At 45.4% G+C, this 25,694-nt stretch overlaps 1 protein-coding gene across 3 annotated transcripts in view; it reads right to left on the bottom strand.

Annotated features, from left to right (window-relative positions):
* LOC146209732 (sulfotransferase 1C2-like) overlaps nt 1–25,694 on the bottom strand; it is a 346,269-nt gene that overhangs the window by 30,437 nt on the left and 290,138 nt on the right. Inside the window, exon 1 of one of the 3 annotated variants that reach the window (XM_084603316.1) lies at nt 11,359–11,501. The exons of the other annotated variants lie outside the window; for them this stretch is intronic. The gene's annotated coding sequence lies outside the window, so the exon portion shown is untranslated. Of the gene's footprint in view, nt 1–11,358; nt 11,502–25,694 lie in introns of those variants that run through there. 3 annotated transcript variants of the gene reach the window in all.

Below are 25,694 nucleotides of genomic sequence, written 5' to 3'. Positions count from 1 at the left end.
TCAACTGAGTGCCTGTTCGCTAGGCTGATGTGGATATGAAGAGATATTTTCCAATGGTTTAGTGCGAAAGCACCCACATGGACGCTAGAGTCGCGTAATGATCTAGGATCGTGCGTTCCTTACTCCTGATTGGCCCGCCAGATCGTGAAGTCCCAATCCTCGTGTCCTTTCGCGGGTAATTAAAACAGAGCTTTCGAGCGGCATCATCGATCTAACCAGGCTAGACATCGGATAATGTTTTAGCGGACCCATGTTCCATATTACTGAGGGCGGTAGTTCAATGTCCTGGACACATTCTGGATGCATATGTGACATCCAGCTATAACAGCTAGGCCTGGACGCGATTACGCATTGCCTTTCCAGTGCGGCTTCAGCAGCTGCTTCTGCACCCCAGAAGAGCTCTTTTAATGGGGCGGGCGGTTTAGACAAGCGTGTCGCCCTCTGTAGAGCGGACCTTTTACTGCGGGTTGTGGGCAACAAACATGGAATGTTGTAAGGTGAAAGGCATAAATCGCTGTTTCAAGATCGCATCGTGAGATACAGAAAATAAGTGATTTACAAAAATTAAGGGAAGGCTTAATGTTCCCCTTAAAAGTAGACACAAAACGCATGTATAGCAACACGTTTTCACTGTGCAAATTAAAAAAAATTCTGTGTAAGTTATTGCATTAAATTTTTTTTATTGCTTTAAACATCTTAAAATAAAGTATATATAAAGTATTCCTCTTAAAATAAAGTATAGGCAAAACTCATGCTACACCTGAACTAGACTGAACTATCAGTAAAAGACGAACACAAATCTCTGAGCCCAAAATTCGATAAAAGACTCATTTTTCTGCTTCATATAAATGCGATGAAAAAGAAACGTTCCAGATCAAGTACTATCTTTAAACTCAAATCACGTAAACACTGGGGTTCCGATGGAGCATGCCTTCTACACATTTATCGCTCTTTTGTGCGCTCATCCTTGGACTAGTGTTGCATTGTATACGGATCAGCAAGGCCGTAATACGTAAAATAACTGGACCCAGTACAGAACTTAGGTTTGCATCTTTCAACAGGTGCGTACAGAATATCACCTATAAACAGTCCATACGTAGAAACCATGAACCTCCTCTTGCAGACAAAATAACTATGCTCACATGCTCGTGCATTCTGAAGACCCATTCGCTCCTCAGACATATCTGTTACCAACGAAATGTCCATCTTTAACGCCGTTCATCAACAAACCTCATGCAATAAGGCCACTTCTGCGCTTCGAAGAGAAATGCCAAGAATTAGCCAGAATGATAACTTCGCTTAAGAGTGGTCGGGAACCCGATCCGCTCCCATCTTGGTACTGCCTTCCCATAGTATGTGATTTCACACTAGTACAATTTCAGAAGAAATAAAAAAAAACCCCGTAACCTATAGTAGAATAGCATTTAGCACTAAACGAAAAATACAGGGAATACGCATTTTATACCGATGGTTTAAAATCAACACGCTGCATAGGGAGAGCAGTGGTAAGAAAATAATTAGGAAAAAACAGTGCGACTGACTCAGACTACACCCCTTTCACTCCGTAGTCGTACGCGGTCTATACGGCTATAGAAAAAATAAATAAATAAATGAGAGCGCAAGGAACAGTATCATTGATTCTCTAAGCGTACTCACTTCATACAAGAAATTCAGTCCGAATTGGTGGCATTATACGCAGGATAAGAATAGCCACCCCAGACGGACACAACGCAAACATTTCCTGGGTACCGAACCATGTTTTAATAGATAGAAATAAAAAAAGCTAGTGCATGCGCTGTGCAACCCCAGCATCTATAGATTAAAAAAACTGAACTTTCCATCCAATGACACAATGATGTTAGTGCACTAAAGTGAGAAATAGCCGGCTGCCTAAATGAAACACAAGTAAATATTAAGTTTATCTAGTAAAAACTGCCATGATAGAATTAAAGCCATACTGGCAGCATGAAAATTTCATCGAAGTAATTTTATGTCACCTTGGTATTCGATATACGCACCTCACATACAGTTTTAACGCGGGAACGTTAAACGTCCCGTTCAGCGAAAATCCGGCGTCGGCGGCCATTCGTCGGCGTTGGCGTTGTGAGCGAAAAATCACAAGCATGGCGCAGCCAGCTGACTGGTTGGACGTATGGTTGCCTGACATTACGTTTGTCAGGAGCTGTCAACCCGGGTCTCGCTTTTCACGTGGGAGGTTGATAGCAGAATCAGCCTACCAGGGCCGTTGCATTGACTGTACCTCATGCAGGCACTTCCATACAGCTCGGTTAAAGCGGGTCTTTACATGTGCGCTGGTAGCCTACGATATCGCGCCATACCCTTGAAGGCGAATCTTAATTGGGAATCATAATTTTTATTCTTGCAAAATAAGACACACCAAAATGTAATTTGTGTGGTGAGGCACTCCTTGCCATTCACATTTCATGTTCGTGCATAATTTTAGTCAAACTGCGAAAAAAAAAGCCACTCTCCTTTGTTGTACTCCGAATGCCCATTATTTCACCCTCGTTTATTATGAGAAAATGCACTCGTGGAAACGTCTTGTGTGTTTACAGATTAAAAAAAAAAAGCTAATATGCCTAGCATGCTATGAGATGGTACAGCTTACTTTAAACATTTCTTACAAAGCTAAGGATTTCTACCCCGCGATTGACGCATATGATAGCCTTAGTTACTTGTGCGCCATAAAAAACAACACAACACACATCCAATACAAACGTCACTACGCCATACACACCATAACGCGTCCACCAAGCACCCCTCTACTAAAAAGCCCTTCGTTGTCTATGCGTTGCATGCCCGTCTGGCATCCAGAGGACCTAGGTTCCATTCCCAGTGGAACAAATCAATTTCATTGAACACATTTCATGGCTTTATTTTTAATGTGGGGTGTTTGAGATTTCCGTACGGGATCATGTGGGTGTTAAGGCAAAGCCCTGTAGACCAATAAGAATTTTTCCGCACGAATATTTCCGACACGCTGGTGTCGATAACTATTACTACTACGACGCTGACGGTCGACTGAACGAGATGTATACGCATCGCGTAAAATAAGCCTTGTCCACAATGACTTGAACTACCATCCTTCCGACACCCAGCCAAGTGCGCTAACCGCTGCTCTACGACAACTCCCTGAGAACGTATCGCCTTGTCTAGCGAAGGGCGCCGGAGGAAAATGTCAATAGCGTCAGTATGCACGCTCGCCCGCTCTGTATACGTCGCCGCCTTCGCTCAGAGTTTTATTCCACATCGATATGACTGGCGATACACCAGGCTTCAGTCGCGGGCGGGGAAGACCGAGACAGTACACCACATTGCCATTCCTGAGAAACCATGAAGAAGTGTACTCGATGTTTGACCAGGTTAGGATTTTGTATCACCACAAAGAAAAGTTGACGAGAGAGATAGTTGAGGCATATTTTATTTCAAGGGACAATAAGTGTGTCAGCAATACTTCTCTTGATCTTTCAAGCAAAGAGATTTCTTTTTTGAGTGACTCTTTGTGTAGCAGGTGAACCAAATGGGTTGTTTCACGTGATTGCTTCGTTTTCGTCATATTTGTTTTTATCTGGGCCTTGGAGTAAAGGCTTAGGCTGAGTTGTGAGTAAGCGCTTGCACTGTGGCATTCTTTTATCTTGTCCTGTGTTTTCCCGTTCGCGCTGTTTAAATTATGAATCCTTCAAACGAGGTTGTAAGAAATGGCGCTTTTGATGCATCTTTTTGAAAACATGGTACACACAGTTAGTGAAGTTTGTCTTCCAAATTCCAGTCTGGGGTTAGCGACGATTAATTTTCCACTGCGGTGTGTTCAAGAAGTGAAATGAGGACGGAGACCGCGTATGTACCCTGCGTACTCTGTGTGTGACACTTTTCGTTTCTGAGAGCTAGCCTCGTCGGCGCCCGGCGAGGCGATGACACGAGTGTCTCATCCATCAGTGTTTTGCGAGCGCGTGAAGGTAACGGAAAAGCCCGCTATCCCATGCGGCAAAGTGAGGGAGTGAGGCCGAAGAGTCGGCGAGCTTGCAACGCGTCGCAGTGAAGTTTTCTTTTTTGTCTTGCCCAGAGATCCGAATTTGCGAACTATGGTGTGAATTTCTTGCGCTCGCACTTATAATAAAATGCGTTGTCTTGTCATTCAGTTACTCTAATTTAGCGACTGTGTAGTTGAGCATGGTGGAGTGCGATATAGTTGGAAAGAATAGATCTTGTTTGGCAAAACACGAACTAATTTTTACCACGTCTTCCGTTTAACGTTGTATGGGAACATTTGGCAAGATGGCGTCCGACATGACATTGTGCGTCGGAATCATCTTCCGCATTTTCTGACGACATATATTCATTTAAGACTTACGAAAACATATGCCAAGACCACCGAAGTTATCTAGAACAGTAATTTTTATTGCGAATGCTGATGTCTGTCGTTTTTGGGGACACGAAGTTCTTACTGCATATCTTTAGCTGACAAGCAGCAGATGATAATTAGTCAAGATTGCTGCGAATTACGATTAAGCCTGCACTGCCTTTATTATCATCACCCTGCAAGGAACTAAATACTGACACATTCGGCAATAATGTACTTCAGAGCTGAACTGATACTATAGACATTACGGCTAGTGTTGAATCTATTACAAAACTTGTAGGTAAAGCATGCTAATTAGTTTACCGCTAGCGTTTAAATCGGTTACGCTGTACAACTCATTAAGCCAAATAAAGTTAAACAATAAAAGCCAGACGAAGTTCGGGCTTTTCCTTAATGTGTCATGGATATGGGAATGAACTGATAACGACGTCATTGTTGACTAATCCGCTGGCTTCACCCGTATGATGCCGTGTGTTGTACAACGCCACTGGGTAACGCTTCTTGAGAAATTCTTTTTGCGGCATTGGTTTTCTTTAAAGCAACCATGTATTCGCTGGAAACATGGTACCATTAGTGCAGTGTGTCTGCCTGGTGCTGCGCACTGTGGAGAAGTGCAAACGACTGCTCCACTTTGTTCGACAATTACGTCATCAGATTACACCCCCGCGCTAATATACTTCGCATCCTTAGTCCGCAGGTTTCATAGGTTCGTCCCTTTTAATCTCGTCGAAATGTAGGAGCTCTTTATCGATCCTTTGAACCGGTACTTAGGAGAAGTTCGAGTTGGCCTGCATCAAAAGATTACAGCTTTCTACAGAGAATTACGCAACTGGCACGTAAATAAAAGCCTTGATAAAACAGAAAAGAAAATATCCAAAACATGCGGTTTCGCATGTAAATGAACGGGTCATGGAGTGTATCCTTTGCCTTCATTTGCTTCGAAATAGCGATCATTCAGGCCTTTTCGAGGTAGACGGCCCGAATTTGAATTAAGTGGCGGGATTGCTCTTAAAGATGGTTTTCGGAGTAAATGCCTCCTGTGATACCTCAAAAGCATTAAAATACCCAGAAGGAGCTGCCACAGAACCGATATTTACAGAGAATAAAAACTGAATGGAGATGATCTCGGCTTCTCTTTAAGCGAACGACTCCCCAAGGTTCCTGGGAGGTCAAGTGTAATTTCACTGCGCGTGTTTTCTTTTCTGCTGTCGCAATTTCGCTGGCTAAAGTGAGGTAATAAAACCTGTCCTCGAAGGGCTGGAATTAACCTTACAAGATGGTTCGTTGTTGCTGCTGAAGCTTAAATAGTACGCTTTGCGTAATCTTACTGGCGTATGGGAGTGAGGTGAGGTCGACATGGCTGAGGCTATTAGCGCCATGGTTGCTGGTAGATTTTACCAAGACACCGAAAATGTGAGCAACTCGGAGTATTTAACCAGAGGCTAACGTATTTAGGGCGATGGTTTAATCTGGGGATATTTAATTTGAAAGAATATTTTACAAGATATCTTTGTTGTTTTTATCACCACCATTTTTTCACAAATTCCATGGCCTCATAATGTGCCTCCTCTGGCAACGCCGCTACGCACAGCGTTCTCTTATCAAACCTTTTGCCCACATAACATTCAACGACACCTAAACCTTCACGTGTTATTATTTTGACATATAACTGCATTTTACCACTCCGTGCAGATAGGGAGCAAATGAGGTGTAACTTAACAGCAACTACTGGATAAAGAATGGGTAGGGTAGTCTTATCCCGCTGATATTTTCTACGGGATGACTTCTCTTCTTCACGAGCAAGACAATGGCAAGTCCAGAGAAGTGGAAACGGTGCATAGGTGACTTTCCCTTCCACCCATTGTCTCAGTTCGCACTATCTCCGTACAACGACGTTATTCAGGGACGCCTTTGCGAGAGTGTGCGATATTGAAGCAATTATTTTGCCTTAAGGTGGTTTTCTTAAGATTTACGCAGCGTCTGAAAATGTACGTGGGCGTCTGCTGAGATGCACTAGTCACCAATTTCGGAGCTTCGGCTTGGCGCCGTACGTTGTTCATTCATTGGATTTTTGAATGCAGCATAATTGTCCATCGTTTCAAATATCAAGACAAGAGACTACCATGATAGTTTCAAGCTATGTGAAAACAAAAATGTGCAGCAAACATTTTGTCTCATGTATCTCATTCTCATACTCTTCTCATCTCATGTATGTTATCATATCCTATGCCATGCAGCTCATTACATCTCGTGAATCTCATGCTCATTTGAGCAAGTAGAAAGAAAGAACGCAGCAACTGATGTACTCTTGTTTGGTTGCAGTCGTATGACGCAGTTAGCGAAAACATTCATTTTATCGTCAGAGTTAAGCAAAAATCTGGCGCGGGATTTACTTCAGTCATGCTGGTGCGGGTGCGGGAACGTAGAGATGAATATGTGAGACTTCAAATAAACTACACTGAAACCAAAACCGTAGTCTTTTCTTCATTATGAATTTATAATTCTGGAAAGCGAACGTAAAATTATAAAAAAACAAATAAACTGCCGGAATTGCAGTCGTTCCCCAAGGTGAAGGAGCTGTCAAAATACCAATGGCTGCCATGCACCGCGTCTCTCTTCCTCCATGTTGTGCCCCCTAAGATGACAGTATGAGTGCAACCTGCATTTCTCTAGTATATAAATCGTATCCTTAAAATAAAGACTGTCTTCAGCCGCTCGGTGAACACGATAATTTTCAGTTCCGATGCACAACGCGATCATTATGGCTGTAAGTTCGTTTTACCTGCTTCAAGTGCTTGAAGCAGCTTATCACTACATACGATTTTTATATGTGCTTTTACTACGTACGAGTGATTTAACACCGAGATAGGCTCTTCGCATGAAGCTCAGATGCTCCTTGGGAGTATTTTATCTGTCATGAGCTTCTCATTCAATTGTCTTGCACATGCGCCGAGTAAGTGATTGTACTGTTCGGCTTCTGAGCGCAGAAGGCAGAATCGAATTCTGCAGCCGCGCTTCCATGGCGGTTAAATGCAAATCTGTTCACGTGCTGTGCAATATCAGTTAACATTAGAAATGCCATTTGGTAAAATTAGACGGTAGATTATCACAATGATGCCTCTCCTTATCCTCCCTCTCTCCCTTTTTCTACCTTCATCCCTTCCCTCACGGCGCGGTCAAAGTGTTCTCCGAGAAGTGGGACTTTTGTCGCAATTTTCCTCATAGCGACCGACACGACCACTGCGGGCTCTGCACATCACAACTCTCTAGTGTGTCTGGATTCCAGCGGACGACTCTTAACGCGTGCGTAGCACGTGAGCAGCACGCGGCGTCAGCGGAGGTAGCGTCGTTTGGCGTGCAGTGCGGCGTTTGCACGTCAGCTGCTGTCCGACTTGCACCATTGCCGGCTGCCGGTTGCGCGCAGCTCAACGGTCTGCGCAACATCCGCCAGGTACTAATGCAGAGTGCGCATTCCTAGGCACGAAGAGATCAGTCGCCCCGTCATGAACTGTCCCCCCTGAGTACCCTAGCACTGTCCTCTCGCACCATGAAGCAATGCGAGGGATAAACAACAGAGTATCGAATGACATGGTCCCAATAGCGAGACGTGAGATACTTTGCCACTGAAGCACGCAAAATGACCATGGTGATAGCTTCTTCTCTTTTTTTTTCTTCCTCTATGGGACGACAAGTTAAGGAGCGCGCATGTGATAGTGCCGAGAGAGGAGAATCTAAATGAAGGTTGATTGTTAAAAGCTTGAGTAAAAAGCTAGAAACAGATATAACCATGTTCAAACAGTGGGAAAAATACGAGCACAGAGCTAGTACATTACAGAATTAAGCACAGGAAAAAAAGTGGCACACAGCGTCGCATGAATTGTGGCTTTAAATGGGTGGAACTATACGTAGAAAAGAATAGTTTGGAGAGAAATCTTAGGGGAAGATGGATCATTTACTTTCGTATATTTGGGCGGACGTGTCAACGCACTGCTCAATCATAGGCCTCAAACTTCATCTTTGTTTCTGTCGAGTATTTGGCAATGGTACAGATGCTGTAGAAAAGCCTGTTACGACTACACTCGGTATAATCTATGAGACCAATAGCCCAAGTTGAGCGATGTAAAAGCTGAAGCACTATAGCCATTCTAGTTAAGAATTCTGCAACAGAGTTATATAGGACTGTGGTTCGTGGGCTGACATCTCGCGTTTATTTCTGATGATTTTACAAGGTAGTTGTGAGAAGCTAGTTTTCGATAAGTTTTCGAACCGACAATATATGCACCTCTAATTGTATGTCATTCATTTTAAGTGCATAGTGCTCATCAAGAGGTCATACAGATAAGTTCGCCTTCATCCTCCACCCCCTTCTTCTCCCAGTGCAAACCAGAACATCTAACACTTTGCCAAGATCTGTGCCACTCTCTCAATGACAAACATTACCAGTGTTTTATTGGCGCTACAGCATCTAATTTAAGGCGAAGTTAGCTTAAGCGCCCTTCAAAATATTCTAAACCTGCTTCCCAACGGTACCACCAATATATCAGTGCCATCAAAAAGACTGCCATGCTGCCCCCGATGTCGTGTAAAACTGTTGCTGAGGCCCTAAGGACTCAGTGAATGAATAAAAAAGTAATTTCAACTCACTGAGAGCGAACTTTGCGTGCGTGAGTTTGTGCGCGTGTGTGCGTGCTCGTGTGCGTGCGCGCGTGTATGTGTGTGCGTGTTTTAACTTGAATATGGTGAATTTGTCGTGTCAATGCACGCCCACTTCACGCGCTATGCTATGTATTCTCCGCTTATGTTGACGACCAGGTTTGTGTCTTTGGAAAACTATATATGCCTGGAATCAGGCGCTAGGGTCGGAAGGAAGCAGCTACAAAATGGTGAAACTATCCTTTTCCGCTGAGAGTATCTGCACCGACATGTGTCCCGCCATGCGGAACCACCCAATACCCGGCTGTGTTTATCGCGCGAAGAAGGAAGCTGAAAATTATATTGAAAGAAACAGAATAAAACCGCCGGTTTCCGCTTTCTCGCCGGTCGTGACCGGTTTCGTATTCTCGCATCTTGTTGACAGCGGTGGAGAAGCGGCAAGTGCGAGGCGACATTTTAAACTAGCTTGGGAGTGTGCCGGAGCAGTACATTTGTGGATGTTGATGCATCGAGTTTGTGGGTGAATTAATGAACATTTAGAGTTTTGCACCGAAAAAAAAAAAACCGCTCTTGCGAAGTGAAGCAGATTATTGTGAGGGCTGCAGCACCGACTTCAGAAATACCACTGTAATCAATGACAATAGCAACAACGCAAACATGCCTCGCATAATTTTAAATATTTCACTTGAAACTATAACAGAATTGAATCATATAGTTACAAAATATCTAACCAGTGATTTCTCTACACATCAAACAGAGGGGAGGGGCAAGTAGGTGCTGTACATCCCCCATCCCGCCTTTTGTTGCGGGAAGCACCTGATTAATTCGCAACGAATGTTTTTTGTTACTGTGATGAATACCAAAGATGACTGCCTCTTCTCCTCTACACTCAGCGTGCCCTTATCCCTGGAAATTCAGCCCCCCCCCCCCCCCCCCCCCCCCCCCTATTACATTCAATTCTAGGAAAACTTCTGAACCGGACAGTTCAGAAGCGTTGGGCTGTGCATAACTGAAGTATCGAAATGTGCATTAGAGACTCCAATTTTAGCCTGACGATGAGACAGAACTTATCCACCTTTAGTAACGGCACCCTGATTGGCAAGTCCTTTTCTTCGTTTTCCTTTCGGCTTTATCATTCACAGTTTAAGCGCACCGTTTTGGTGTCATGAAAGACGTGCTGGCCGAACGGAAAAGGTCGTGTTGAGATTGAAGAAGAATAGTGCTCCTAAGGCTATCAATAAAAAAAAAATCAAAATTATTCCCAGAGGAGAAAGAGGAGTTGTACGTTCCTTAGTCCATGCTATTCTGCGCAGTGCTGGATACGAATGCGGAGTACACATATTTTACAGAATGCTAGCGAACTCAAATACAATGTGTGCGGCCGCTGAAAGTCCTGAGCCTGCCCCCAGTGCACTGCGGGCAGGCTTAATTCCGGTAGGTGCACAAATTGCATTTGCTTCTGCCAGTGTTTGACAGAATGTGTGCATTCAATCGCTAGTATTGTTGCGTGTCGCGTCTTTTCTTCTTCCTCCTCTTGTTATCTGTCCTCACTACATTTCATTTCATCCTGTCTAAGAGATACTAAGAGATCACTCTGGTTTACATCATTAAATGTGTGAAAATTACTCCCTGTACACGGATTTACCCAGCGCTTAATGGAGAAACTCAGCCATGATTCCACAGCAGGATCCACATCTTTGGTTGTAACACTAAAACAGAGTACGAAGTGCGCGAACCTGAATTGGAGAAACTCGCATAGACGGTGACGCCTCTAATCCGAGTCGGCGCATTTTAGAAAACGTTATAGAGTGGGCTGTGCAGGCGTAGTGCTAAGCAAGGTGAAATTTCGCGTCACGTCTAAGTAGGCCACTACACACTTATGACGGTAGCCTGGCGACCTTCGCGCAAGGACTTACCCAGTATTACGCCGCCTTGCACAGTTTTCAGAAGAATAATATCTCAGGATAATAAAGGAAGGATAATTTGTCACCTGGACACCTATGAAACCTTCTCTGTTGTCCGTACTCAAATAACGTGGAAGCAATAATAATAATAACAAAACAGTTCTGCATTCACCTGACAAACTGGCGAGCGGGTGAAGACTAGAGTTTACCGGTTTTTAACATTAGACTGCATCAGCGACGTCGCTTCTGGCTAACGTTACACGCGAGGAAAGCCATTGCAAATATAAAAAGTAGCGGTCCTGTGCAAACAGCGGTGTATCCCGTTGGAGTGCAATGCAATATTTTGAATACTGCAGCTCTCCCGAGCGTCTGACACTGAAATTGAGCCATAACCTTTCGAGAGGAAAATACGCAGCATACGTCTTAGTGAAGTGGTTGTATCTTTCCTAGGAAGGCTTCACATCACCGCTTCACAGTGTGGGGCAGTAGCAGCGGGCCCGTTGACCCATCCGTGCCTGACGCAAGAAGTCGCAGCGAGCTTGACCTTGCGGGGCCGCGAGCGGTTGTACGACCGCGTTGCTGGCCGCAATTACGCCGGGCGGCATGCACTGTTTCCTGCAAGCTGCTGGTCGGCGCGTCGCCTTTACCGCAGCTGCGCGCTGAGGGGAGAGTGTGGGAAAAGCTACATGGGAGAGTGAATGCGAGAGTTTTGCAGATGTCGCTGGAGTGGCTGCTCTCTGTGTTTGTTCATTTCTCCTCGACCTGTTTTTGCTCTCGTGGCCGAATCTGCGCATGGAGACAATTCAACATTTTCCTTCTTTCTCTTTTCTCTTTTCGTTTTTTTCAGTGCATATATCTCGTCGGGGGGCCAAGCCAGTCGCGCTGGCCTGATGAGCTCCATTCACTCTCGAGTAAAAAATATGTAGCCATTGCCCTTCTTGTCTTAAATCGAGCTTTAGGGGGAGGCTAACCGTACGAATTAGGATGGTACAGTTAGGAATGTGAATATATTAAAAAGCAGGAATATTTTTTTACAGCGCAACGCACTTGTGTTGTGTTGCCTCCTCCCGCGTTCCCGTTCCTGCACGTTCTGTTCTCAGCGCGTCTTAGAATATTCAACTACCTAAACTACATACGTCTATCGAGAAACAACATTATAGTGCATTACAGACAATCGGGAAGTCCAGACCCTTTTAACCGCCACACGTTTTTCTCCACTGTGTTTATGCAGGAGCACCAAGCATGAAACGAGTGTGAGCGCGAACGTTTTTTTGCATCACTTGGCTGTAACAAAAATGCCACGTGTTCTGGCTTCTTTGTCCGTCCACCGTTCAGTGGCACCTTTTTATTTTGTCTCTATATTATTTGTCTAAAGCACTGTGTTTCGCAAAAATATCAGTGCTCGTGGTTTTCAGCCTAATGGAAATACGTGCAGAACACGATCTGCAGCTGGTGCAGGCCAGAAACTACAGCAGTCTGGTAGCTTCAAATGCCTTGAATGGGAAGATCTGGAGTTTCTAAGGCTGTACATGGCTCATGAAATGAAACTTCTGAGCCGGAAATCATTTGCGAAAGCGCCGCATTTTTTCCATAAAGTGCGACAAAACCAGCTTGAGAAATGAACTCAAGAGCAAGAGGTACCGCGATAAATATGATAGCGTTGACTAATACAAGCAAATGCATTTTTATCCTCTCTGCGGGTGTCTCCAGTAATATGACCACTTGCAAAAGAGCTGCATAACAATAATGTAGCATTCTAAAGTTTCTTTAACAAGTACAGCGACGGTGCTGAATCTGTCCATTCAATGTTAACGCGTCTTGGTTACTTTATCAACTGTGACTTTCCAGACATCCCCGCCAGCGAGCAACTTGGTATGGATTATGAAAAGGTCTAGACTTTCTGAGCACATTTGGCGACCATTTAGTGATGCCGAAGACGCCCTGAGAAGTGCCGCAGGGAAAAGGGGGGGGGGGGGGAGGTTAGGTTGCAAAGAAAATTAAAACGGTCTATCGGGGAACTGAGGCAGATGGTATGAATGAAAAATTATCAGCAGCATCCAGTGTGAGCATTCGTTTACGGCCGATTAACTTACAGCGTAACGACGCGTACAGCTGACAGCAAGCGACGTGATCCGGGGCGCCCTATTGAATGAAAAACTTGAGGGGATATTCAACAGACCAAGTTAAAACTTACTTTCAGACGCACACAACAAACAACGCGCCAGATGGAGATTATTGTCTCCGGCCGAGTAATTGTGGTCTGAAGGTCAGGAGGAAGCGCAATTCTCACGCAAGAGCTGAGCTTTCGACACGGCTTTAAATGTATGCGCCGCGGCAGCTGCTTCGCAAATATTGCGAGGATTTTCCCAACATCAGCTCGCTTCTCTACGCAGTTGTTGTAAATGCCTATCTTTATAAAGAATTCACTTTTACTCTAGGTGCTGCCATGGAAGCACCATTAGTAATGAAAACGGGTAGCATTATGAGTGTTTCCTCTTAGGAAGATAGTTTATGAGGGTAGCCTTGATTGCGCTCAAGATGAAGGAAGTCGCGTCATGCGGAGGGTTTCCATTTTGTGCTCTATAATGAGAGTTTTTCAGCATTCAGAGTTGAACCTGCTTTAGGAGCTGAACCAGGGTTGTGCACCGCTACAAAATATACTACGAAAAAAAAAAACACCTGCACGAAACCGGTTAGTTTGCTGGGAGACTTGACATCAGATAGAAAGGGTACGATGCGACAGCCTTGACAGCCCCCACACGCGCGGCTTGTTCGCGTACGTGCACTTTCCAACTAACCTACTCTCTAATCTCTTAATTTATGCCCCTATTATTTCGCACAAATTCATAAGCATACAGTCGTAGGGGCAAGACTATTCGAAAGACCACCCGACGTAAATATAAAGTCTTGCTCAACCTAGCGGGAATAATATTCCTACGCGGCCTAGACGTTGTATATCGACTCAGAATGTAAGTTTCCTGGACGATTTGATATCCCCAACCCGGCAGTCTGAATTGAGAAGCTCGAACTGGCAGCTCCTGCCAAATCAGCCATCTCACGTGGTCGCGTAACGTTGCGAAACTGTACGGCCAGTCGTTTCCAGACCGTGTCACATGGCAACTGTCGCCTGCCAATACCATGTCAGTGATTCTTCACTCATGACGCCGATGCTGGATTTTAACGCGGACGCGTTGAAGTCCTTGTTCACCGAAAATATGCGGTCGGCGGCCGTTCATCGGCGCTGGCGTTGGGAGTGAAAATTCACGAGCATGGCCTCTGGCATGGTAGCTGGCAGCTGGCATGGCCGAGCACTGACTAGACGTAGGGTCGCCTGACGGTACGTTTGGCAGGAGCTACCAACTCAGGTCTCTCATTTCAGGTGGAAGGGTGTTTGCAGAGTCTGCCAGGATAGTTGGATTCACGTTACCCCTGGGCCACGCATGGAGGCCCGTTCATACGGCTTGGTTAGAGCGGACATTTATATGTGGGCTGATAGCCTACGCTGTCGCGTCATCCCTTAAAAACGGAACTTCTCTCTGCTCTTAATTTTTATCGAGAATGGGGCCTGTCAAGATAAAAAGTTTTGTTGTGCAGACCGGAATTCTAGCTTCGTTGCTAATTTTTCTGATCGGCCTGGCGGTCTTTCCACGAAGTGCATCGTTTACAAAAGGGGCTACTCCATGCCGACGAACGTTACGTTTCCGTGTGCGAACCGGAAATTTGTAATGATGAAGAAAAAAGAAGGTGGTTATATATGTCCCATTACTTTTGTTATTTCTGTTCTGAACTTATTGAAGGGGAACACAGCGCATTTGAGGGATGATCATAATAATCAGCCGTACTATACCCATTGCAGGGCGAAAGCTGTCCCATTTTCTTCCAATTAATCCGGTCCTGTGCTAGCTGCATACACTTGACCCCTGAGAATTTCTTGATCTCATCCACCCACCTAATTTTCTGCCACACCCTGCTACGCATACCTTCCCTCGGAATGCAATTGGTTACTCTGAGACCATCAATTATCCTCTCTTCGAACTACATGCCCTGCCAATGTCCATTTCTTCTTCTTAATTTCCACTAGAATGTCATTGACTTGAGTTATTTTCCTGGCCCACTCATAACGCTTCCTATCTCTTAACGGTACACCTACCATTTTCCGTTCCATGGCCATCTGCGTTGTCCTCAACTTAAGCAGAACCTTTTTCGTTAACCTCCCTGTTTCAGCCCCATAGGTCAGTACCGGAAGGATGCCACTATTATACCCTTTCCTCTTGAGGGACACCGGTAAGCTGCTTGTCATAACGTTTGAGTACCTTCCAAATGCGTTCCATCCCAATCGTATTCTCCTAGTTATTTCACTTTCGTGGTCTGGATCTGCGGTCACTATCTGTCCTATGTAGACAAATTCGTCAACCACTTCCTACGTTTCGCTACCTATTTTAAACTGCTGTTCCTTTCCCTGACTGTTCATCATTACCATTGTCTTCTGCATATTAATCTTTAAGCCTACCTTTCTGCTTCTTCTGTCTAGATCATTTATCATTAATCGTAGTTGGTCCCCTGAGTTACTTGTGAACTTACGTAGGTACTTACTTAGTTAAAACTTAGCGCACTTGAGGGACGTTCTCTATACCTCTCCGACAAGCTCCTGATGTATCAAAACAAGCCGGAAGCTTGCTTTTTTGTAAAGCTAATAGATGCCAGTTAGCGATCGAGATGTCCACCTAAGGCTTATGACGTGGTCGTATATCTTTCTGACACCCCGCTGTTCCAGTTAGTCGCTTCGCGATGCCACAAGTGGTGTAGGAGATTTAACTGATTGCACCAATGCAGTACTCTGCTCTAGTTGATATTGCTATTGCGTGCGCGTCGTACCAAAGGTTTCAGTTTTTCCAGGCTCTGACGGGATGCGACTCTGCAAAAATATTTATAGAATGCCGGCGGTACAAATCGGACCAAACTGAAACGCCGGACGTGTCTACGGTTCATACTCAGCTGTAATCGCAGACATCCTAGGGCCGCCTATTTCCGCTGCGCGTGCTATTTTTCCTCATTTTCGCCTAAGGCTTGCTGTTAAAGCGGCGAATACTGACTGCGATGATTGTACTGTTACGGCCACTCTACTTCCCTTAGATTAAGGTGTCCTGCGCTAACGATACGGGTCAGGCCGGGATCAGAGTAGACTGTAGACATTTTGAAGATGCTTTTAGTGTTCGCCTTTGTGCCGGTGTTGCTTCGGGTAATAGTGGTCGGTGTCTTTTAGGCGCCACGTAAATCGATAAATTGTTGATGACGTGGACATGCAGAGGACAGCACTTAGCCTGTTTCAGAGCAAGGCTAACTGCTTGAATGCATGCCAAACTAAAAAAGTAAAATGTGTAGACCCTAATATTGCGTATCATGAGCCTCAGAATGCCTCAGCCAAGATCCCTCAAAAATCTAAATACATAGGCTATAGTGGTACCACTACAACAATGTATACCGTCCCGATTTTTTCCGCAGCTTTGTAATCGGCTAATACAATATTGTGCGGCCACTAATGCAGAGACCTCGTTGGACTACGAACATGCTATTAACTGTGAAAACACAATAATCGCTTTATTCTGCCAGTGCTGAGGATGTGCACTTTCACGCTGCTGCGGAGGGTAAACGCGTGGAACATTATGCTAACAAGCATGGAATGTGGGGCACTGCGAGCGACGTGTGTGCTTGCTTTGCAGCTGGATCGGGATTGGGATCGGGATGGGTGCACGCACACGCTGTCAAAAGCCGTCACGGGCTGTTGTAACGCATGACGCAGTTCGCTTGCAGTGCCCGCTTGCACAGTCATTAGTCACTCGTACCTGCCGTGGTGGCTTCGCGGACACACGGCGTTCAGTTTCAGCTCCCAGGGTTTGGGGATCAAATGCCGGGCTCTACGGACCAATTTAAAAATAGGCAGAAGTAACCACTGTACATTTCAGCTAGAGGACCACAGGAGGCAGATATTTATGCGCATTTGCCGACTTCGCGCGTCTCACATTTCCCACCACGCAGCTTCATGAAGTTAAGGCTCACATGCCATTCCAAACCACATAATACCATATCGTGCCATGCCACACCGTACCATACCACACCATACCATACCATACCATACCATACCATACCATACCATACCATACCATACCATACCATACCATACCATACCATACCATACCATACCATACCATACCACACCACGCCATATCATATTATACCATGCCATACTGTACGGTACCATACCATAACATACCATACCATACCATACCATACCATACCATACATATACTTTATCATACCATACCACACTCTATCGTGCCATACCATAAAGTATCGTATCGTACCGTACCGTGCCACACCGTATTATTATTAATCGCACCAGCTCATTGGCTACCCAGATCATGAGCTGAGAGCTGAAAGTAAGCATATGTATTTGTAACAATTTCCAGCAATAAAGGTTCTGCAATAAATCTTTGGTTGGGCCTAGTTGGTTCATGATTTTCTACAGAACTGAAGAGCGCAAACAGAAGACAATCTACAGAGGAGAAGAAGAGAACAGAAGGACAGGCGCTAACTATCAACTACTTTATTCTTCTTGACAACAACGCATATATAGACCCCGAGACCACACTTGTGCTAGCAGACAAGGATCCGCCAAGTCATTTGATCCAAGGTAATAACGTCGCGCTCACAGGAACTTATATTCGGCTTCGTACAAAGAGATAGGAAGTATGGCTAATACAGTTTTCACCTTTTTTTCTTGATATGAAAGGCTTCAAGTGCCAACCGGGTGTGTTCATTTTTGCTTCTGCCAAGAATCGACGTCTCATCAAATCGTGGTGCACACTTGCAAGCAACAATATGGGACAGGAGATGAACACCTTTGTCATCATGCTTAACATTTAGCGCATGCTCCGTGAGTCGCTCATTAATACAGCGGCCAGTCTGTCCGATGTACGTTTTCCCGCAAGAAAGTGGGATAGAATACATCACTCCAATGGCGCAAGGAACATGAGCAGTTCCGTGCCTGATTTGGCAGCCAAGACGCCCATCACCGCACGTGCGGGAGCAGAGCTTAGATAGCTTGTTCGGGGCAGAAAATGCCAGAGGGATAGAATGTCTCTTTGCTATCTTCTTCATATGGTGTGACACCTTATGAAAATAAGGGACCACCACCGGCCTGAACGTTTCACGTTCGGCCTCCGACCTCTGGCTTGGCGTTCCAGCTTTTTTCTTTTTAATCAGGGCCTCGGCAACATCTGTTATGAGCGACAAAGGGAAACCTGCTCCCTGAATGGCTTGCTGTTAGGAAGTATCGTGCGTTTATACGTCTTGCTGGCCAGCCTACGGAGGCTAGGTAGAATGTTGTGTTAAAGGACCTGTGCCGCTATAGTAAAAATGTGAGTTCTACTGATAATGTGAAAGTTAAGGTGCTTGGAAACGTAACCGTGCCAGAAAACGTCAACCACCTGCTGCAGAAAGGCCCGAAGTTCTGCGTTCCATCCTTTGCCCCTGTCCACGAATTGGTCGCAATGAACAGATGTATGGCCTCCAAGGAGAAAGAAGAGGACCGTAAACGTTGCCTTCTTGAAAGCATGGAGTGCTTGGAACGAAAAACCCCCAAAGGTTCCGCCCAAGGCAAGAATAACAGTGTTCGAAATGTATTGACTTTCTTGCAAGGGAACTGCCTGCGCCTTTTGCAGTCTGACAAGGCAGGAGGGTTTGTTGTGGTAGAGAGTGGTCTGTACAACGAGAAGGCACTGAAGGCTGTTTCAAAGAATTTCGTGCCGGTTAAGTTAAGTAAGGCAAGGGTGAGAACTAAGTGCATCGATTTTTGCAAAAAACTAGATTTGGCTTCTCTTGCAAAGGACATAGATAACAGTAGAGGTAGATTTTTGTGAGTATTCCTTACAGCTAAAACGCACAAACCGGACATACCTATCAGAGCCATTGTCAGTGAATCTGGGTGCTGACAGCATCGTGTAAGCCAATTCTTGCAGAAGAAACTAAACATGCTTGTGGTGAATGACCCATTTAGGACTAAGAAATCTGATGAGGTAGTGAAATTTTTAAAGAGCAATGAACAAATTTGGCGTTTTGTCAATTTACATCGAATATTTATTTTGCTCTGTGCCGCAGAGTGAACTTCTGACTTCTGTCAGAACATGCATTGAAGAAAATGGTGCAATTACATTTCAGAATGCTGTAGGACTTTCAGTGGGGAACTTTTTAAATCATTTAGAATACTACCTTAAGGTCACTTTTATTGTTTTTAATGACCAACTGTTTTTACAACGGAATGGCATTTGCATTGGGTCTTGTGTTGCTCCTGTACTCTGTGATATATTTTCAGCTTTTATTGACCTGACCTTAGACCAGGTTTTTAAAGCAAGAAGGGTCATAAACGGTTTTAGGTATGTCGACGACTTTTTAGAGGTTTTAAAATCTGACTCTTCCTTTCAGGATACAATCAATGTTATTTTAAATGATTTTAAGTAACACGGATAAGGTCTGCATTTTACTCACGAGTTACCCCTCAGCAATGTTTTGCAGTTCTTGGACCTTAAGCTCCAAGTCGCTGAATGCCATGTTTATTGGGAATACCAACCACGAGCAGAAAAAGAACTCCTTTCGTTCAAGTTTGCGCATTCGAAAATACTAAAAAGGGGAATAGCGTCTTTATGCATGGAGTCGGCTCTCAGAAACTCTTGTATGCATAAAATGTAGGCAAGTTTCGACAATCAAGTGCGCCGGCTATTGACAGCAGGTTTCCGTTTGTCGCTCATAACAGCTGTTGCCGAGGCCCTGACTAAAAAGCAAAAAGCTGGAACGCCAAGTCAGAGGTCAGAGGCCGAACGTAGAACGTTCACGCCGGTGGTGGTCCCTTATTTTCATAAGGTGTCACACCATATGAAGAAGATAGCAAAGAGGCATTCTATCCCTCTCGCATTTTCTGCCTCGAACAAGCTATCTAAGCTCTGCTCCCGCACGTGCGGTGATGGGCGTCTTAGCTGCCAAATCAGGCACGGAACTACTCATGCTCCATGCGCACATTGGAGTGGTGGATTCCATCCCACTTTCCTGCGGGAAAACGTACATCAGGCAGACTGGACGCTGTATTAATTAGCGACTCAGGGAGCATGCGCTAAATGTTAAGAAAAATGACAAAGGTATTCATCTTGTGTACCATATTCTTGCTTGCAAATGTGCACCACGATTTGATGAGACATCGATTCTTGGCAGAAGCAAAAATGCATGAACACGCGCGGTTGGCACTTGAAGCCTTTCATATCACAAAAAAAAAGGTGAAAACTGTATTAGCGATACTTAAATCTCTTTGTACGAATCCGAATATAAGTTCCTGTGCGCGCGACGTTAACTTGAATCAAATGACTTGCCGGATCCTTGTCTGCTTGCATAAGTGTGGTCTCTGGGCCTATATATGCGTTGTTGTCATGAGGAATAAAGTAGTTGTTAGTTAGCGCCTGTCCTTGTGTTCTCTTCTTCTTCTCTGTGGATTGTCTTTTGTTTGCGCTCTTCAATTCCGTAGAAAAGCATACAGGTTGGGTCCCGAGATTGGCGAATTCTTGCCGGACAATAGCCTGTATAAGGGATACCGTAGGGGCACGGTCCGGTACCGATAGTTGAAAAACTGCGGGAGACACTGCTTCTAGCTCCCGGCGCACAAGTCGTGTCAGGCTGTCGGATGTTGGCAGAGGGCAAGGTGGGGTCGAGTCCACGCAGGACGACGTCGCAACCGTGTTCGGCAGCCGCGTGAACTGAGCGGAAATACGGCGGCTTTCTGCTTGTTCAAACCGGCGGTAAAGAGACTCCCTTACGTCGTCAACGGCGGCTCAATGTAGCGGCACAAGAATGTGAGAAAGAGAAGATGTGGGAGAACGGTACACGTGCGTCCAACGCGGCTGGTGCCGCCGGCTCTTCAATGCGCGAAAGCAGCCAGGTATACACAAAGCGCGTTGCTCAGCTTGAACCTATAACACAAGCGGCAAACGATACACGACGGCACGTTCATCACTCAGGCGGCATGGCGGCACCGAAGTCCGGCAATCACTATCTGTGAGATGTGCCGAGAATTTTGATAGTTAAGCCTTTCCTGAATTGCATGTCATGCCTACACCGTAGCTTGACGAGAAGCCAGAGTGATTTTATGGTACTCAGACTAAGTCTTTTGTCTGGCTTGACGTGACCAGGAGGAAGAGGAAGATGAGGAGGTGGAAAGACAGCGAGGCCAACCAGTAAAAGCAACCGGTTTGCTACCCTGCACTGGGGGAAGGGAATGAGTGGATATAAAAGTGGTGGGTAAGAGATGGATGGGTGAAGTCAGTATAGTAACATCACATCACATCACGTCTTAGTCATATCACGTCACATAATAGCAAAATCACAGCCTATCAATCTGGCCCGTGGTTTTCATGAAGCGGAGCTGTGCCTGGGGGGTGCCTTCACCGCCAATGATCGCCGTGGCCAGTGACCTAGAATCTTGATTTCAGTCAGTGGGCGTCAATCTAGACGTTCCAGCTCACGGCAGAGACACTATTTCCTCACTGCATATGGGGCACTCACAAAGAATGTGGCCTATAGTCTCGACGCCCCCGCAGGTTGCATAGGACTATTGGACATGCCTATCACAAAAGAATAAGAGTTTGCGAATGTTGCACCGACCCACAGGCGAAACAGCAAAGTTTCTTCACGTCGGGTTAGGCCAGGTGGAAGCCGGAGCTTCAGGTCAGGGTTCAGGAATTTTATGCGGTAGTTCGCAAACTGGCCAGAATTCCACAAGGCGACCGTGTGCTCCCGCGCAAGTGCGCGAAGCCTGTCCGCTACGTCTGCCCTCGAAAAGGGGATCAACACACAATCGCCGTCTCGGTGGGCTGTTCGCGCGACCTCGTCCGCACGGAGATAGCCCGCTATGCCACTGTGTCCTGGAAGCCATTGGTAGATGATGTCAGGTCCTTCATTTATGGCATAGTGATGAGGTTCTCGTATTTCCGCAACGAGTTGCTCATGGGCTCCACGACGAACAGCCGCTTTTAAGGCTTACGGGGCTGCTTTTGTATCTGTGAAAATAGACCACCGCTGAGGTCTCTGCTGACTGATATGCCTAATTGCGACACAAGGAGCGGTTAGCTCTGCAGCTGTCGAAGAAATCCGGTGAATTGTCCTTTTATTTCTGTAGCAGTTGAGGGAATGAGCATAGAGCCTGAAGAATTCACGGCATTCACTGAATCGTCGGTGTAGACGTGCAAACGATCTGCATGGTGCTCATGGAAGTATTCAAGAGCGACCTGTTTTAGTTATGTCGGCGATAGCTCGACCTTCTTCATGATGCCGGGTATTGAAAGAAGCACGTGTGGTTGATGCAGGCTCCATAGTGGAGATGACGGTCTAGAGGCGGGTGTAAACTGGACGGCAGAATAGCGCGATGTGCATCAACGGTTTCTGTAAACGATGTACGCGGCCTGGTAACTGGAAGACTTGCCAAATGATGAGAGGTAACCCGGGAGATGTGTCGGAAATGTGCCCTCAGGGCGTCAGCTATTAGCTAGGTAATTATGGGATGCTCCTGTGCAATTAAAATGGTAGCAGCCGTAGCGGAACATTTCGGCAATCCCAAGCAGGTTCGCAGAGCTTGAGATCGAACGCTCTGTAGAATTCTTAAGTTGGCTTTTTTTATATTTCCATGTGCAGGTAAGCTGTACCGAAGGAATCATGTAAATAATGCATTGTACACCTAGAACATCAACCGCATTGACACACCCCACGGCTTTCCCCCAATAAAGGCAAGTACGTGAGCAATCGCTGTCAGCCTCTTTTTTATGAATGAAATATGAGGAGTCGACGAAAGATTTCGGTCGATGATCACTCCTAGAAAGAGATGGTTGCTTTCGTAGGGTATTGCTCTACCAATGCGTACGGTGTAAGATGCCATGTTCTGGCGTGTAAATGCAACTAGCGAACACTTTTTGGTGGATATCTGCAGGCCTTGCAAGTGGAGGTAGGACGCAACTATACTTGTCGCCTTTTGAAGTCTCGCTCTATAACTTAAGGGCGCGTTGCTCCTGATGCCCAGATACAGATGTCGTCTGCATAGATTGAAAGTTGCGCCTATTCTGCACGGTATTAAGCCGACAAGTTCGACAAATCGTTGGTCTTCGTACTCCACGCTGTGGGACTCCACGGGAAGTGAAATGAGAATATTTTGGGTCATCCTCAGTCTGCATAAAGTGAGATCTGTTGGATAAATAACTGCGTATCTAGCAAAAAACACGACTGCCAAGTTCGGCAGCTTTCAGAGCGTCCAAAATGGCCTGGTGAGTGACGTTGTCATATGCGCCCTTTACATTCAGGAACAACGCCGCGGATAAGCTCTTCAAATTTTTTTGACAATGTACAGATGATACGTGAGCAGGATGCCTTAGGTCTAAAGGCTTAGCTCGCTGGTCTAGAGAGTGTTACGGAAAAGGTGGGTAATTGTTTCGGTTTATTTATGCCACACAATTTTTTTTAGCTAATTCCAGCGATAGCCGGTAACGTGGTTTGAATTCCAGCGCTTTTTAGACAACTGCGAGTCGTGTCCTGGGCGTTGCAGCCATATTTTTACAGCTTATTTTCTATATCGTACAGCGACACTTGAAACTCGTTTCACCTTTCTTTTAACAGCCACACCGCGCATTCGTTGCTTACACCATATTAGACAATGTTTGGCTTTTCAGTGCATTTTACGTGATAAATAAGGTTGCGTGCCGTGATGAAAGAAATTTAGTTCATCTCCACTAGCGTTGATTTTGAAGCTAGCACGGGCATGCCAATATACGGCCGTCTATGCACCTTGACTGCCGCGGCCAGAAGTTCCCAACGTCCGAGTCTACTATGCTACAAGCCCTATAGGACCATCGCAAAGTGTATTTACTGAAGCGAGCCGAATTTTCTATTTACATATGCGGATTTCCTTCGCTTATTGGCGGCTGTCAGGCTTGCAGAGCCCGGTACGCTATCACATCGGGAAGGGACAAGACAGCGACGCTCATTAGATCAGAGTCACGGGAACATGATTCATAACGTTTCCAGTGAACCCAGCTGCTGTTTCACATGCCACTCCACCAACCGGTTCAGAGAGATTCAATTTTCCCTATCAGCTAAAGTGCCTGGAATTCTTTGTTTTTGTTTTTTTCACTTCCATGTCAAGTTTTCATGAAAGGGTTTGGCTGAGTGGAAGATTTTTCATCTGTTAGGATCCTGCGCTATCTCCACTGAGGGTAGTAATTCATGCAACTGCCAAGAGTGTAGGGATGCGAGCATTACGGATAAAACTGTACGATGCTTACATTTTAGACAGGTATATAGATTGGACGGTAGGCAGATTTCTGGAGGAAATAGATTAAGCTATAGGGACCGGACAGCTCAACGGGCGGCGCCGCCTCTCGGCGCATCGCTCATTGTTTGCATTCGCCGGCCCTAGCCGGCGCATTGACAGCCCATTGGAGCGCGCTGTTTGTAGTTGCTTTGTGTGGAAATTTGAAATCCTAATGTTTAGATGATGTGCGGGAATATATCCTCAGGAGATCAGAAAGTTGAGCTAGTTGTGTGAATACGTCAGGTGAAACGTCGTCTGGCCAAACAAGGCCTGCAAAACGTGGTGCGTTGTTGGCTGCACTGATAGCTACGCGAACTCGTCGGACGCTTTTAAGTCAATTCATTTCTACAGCTTTCCACACAAGCATCAGTGGCGGGTGATCTAAGCACGGTTCTTTAGACAGAGGCATGCATCTACGTATCTGGTTACTGTGTGGTCATGGAAAGTGCCGAAATTTTTAAATTCCGGTTGCACCGGAAGCTTTGTACCAACTGTTTCCCAGGAGCGACCGCACGAGAGTCTCGGAGCTGAAGCCGCACTCCTTCATCTGTAGTCACTTCATTGACAATTGGAAATCGAAGAAACCCAACAGCGTAAGTTACGACGCTAGTATTTCCTCACCTATGTACAAGACAATCCCCGCACGGAAAAAAGAAAAGGCAACCACCATCGTCGTTCGAGCCGCGTTACGCTCTTCAGAGATGGGCAGAGACAATATATTTGTGCACCTACTTTCACTGACATAGTTATAGATAATTTACTTTTTCCTCTTAACAGAAGGAGCATATCGGAGACACGAACAATTCTTATCACCGTGATCTTCTTGTCCCTCTTCCTCTCTTCATTTGTCAACCAATGAAAATGTGCTGGGAGCTTTGCTTTGATACTCTTAGAATTTGTTAACATTTGTTTGTGGCATGACCGTCTCGCCTGATAAAATCCCTCATTTCAGAGCTCATTCAATACAGCATGTTCACAAAATTTGCTAACGGCATCATATAAAAGGCTAAAAAAGAAAAAAATACATTTTAATTATCGGAAACGAGCTTAAACGCAGTATTGTTTTTTAATTTCGAAGGCACCCAGATTACCGCTTGGAGGGTTAATAGGTCTCGCCCATATTTCTTCGCGAGTAGCAAACATTTAATTGTTTTTTATTTCGCATTCGCGTTACACTTGACACAGATTTACGCATTTTCTCATCAACGCTCGTTTCCTGGCCTGTCGAGATAGTGTTTCTCATTGGCGTTTTAGTTCACGCGAGGTTTCTTGATTATGGTGCAGTAAGACAAGACCGTTTTACCTCTCTCAAAAATTGCTTGTATGGCCAATGCTGTAAACTGATTTAGCGACAGTCCGGCAA

The sequence above is a fragment of the Amblyomma maculatum genome, chromosome 1 (genome assembly GCF_055883805.1).
Source record: "Amblyomma maculatum isolate TAMU_Amacu chromosome 1, ASM5588380v1, whole genome shotgun sequence".
In the NCBI taxonomy this organism is placed as follows: Eukaryota; Metazoa; Arthropoda; class Arachnida; order Ixodida; family Ixodidae; genus Amblyomma; species Amblyomma maculatum.
This window is presented reverse-complemented; position numbering and strand designations above follow the sequence as displayed.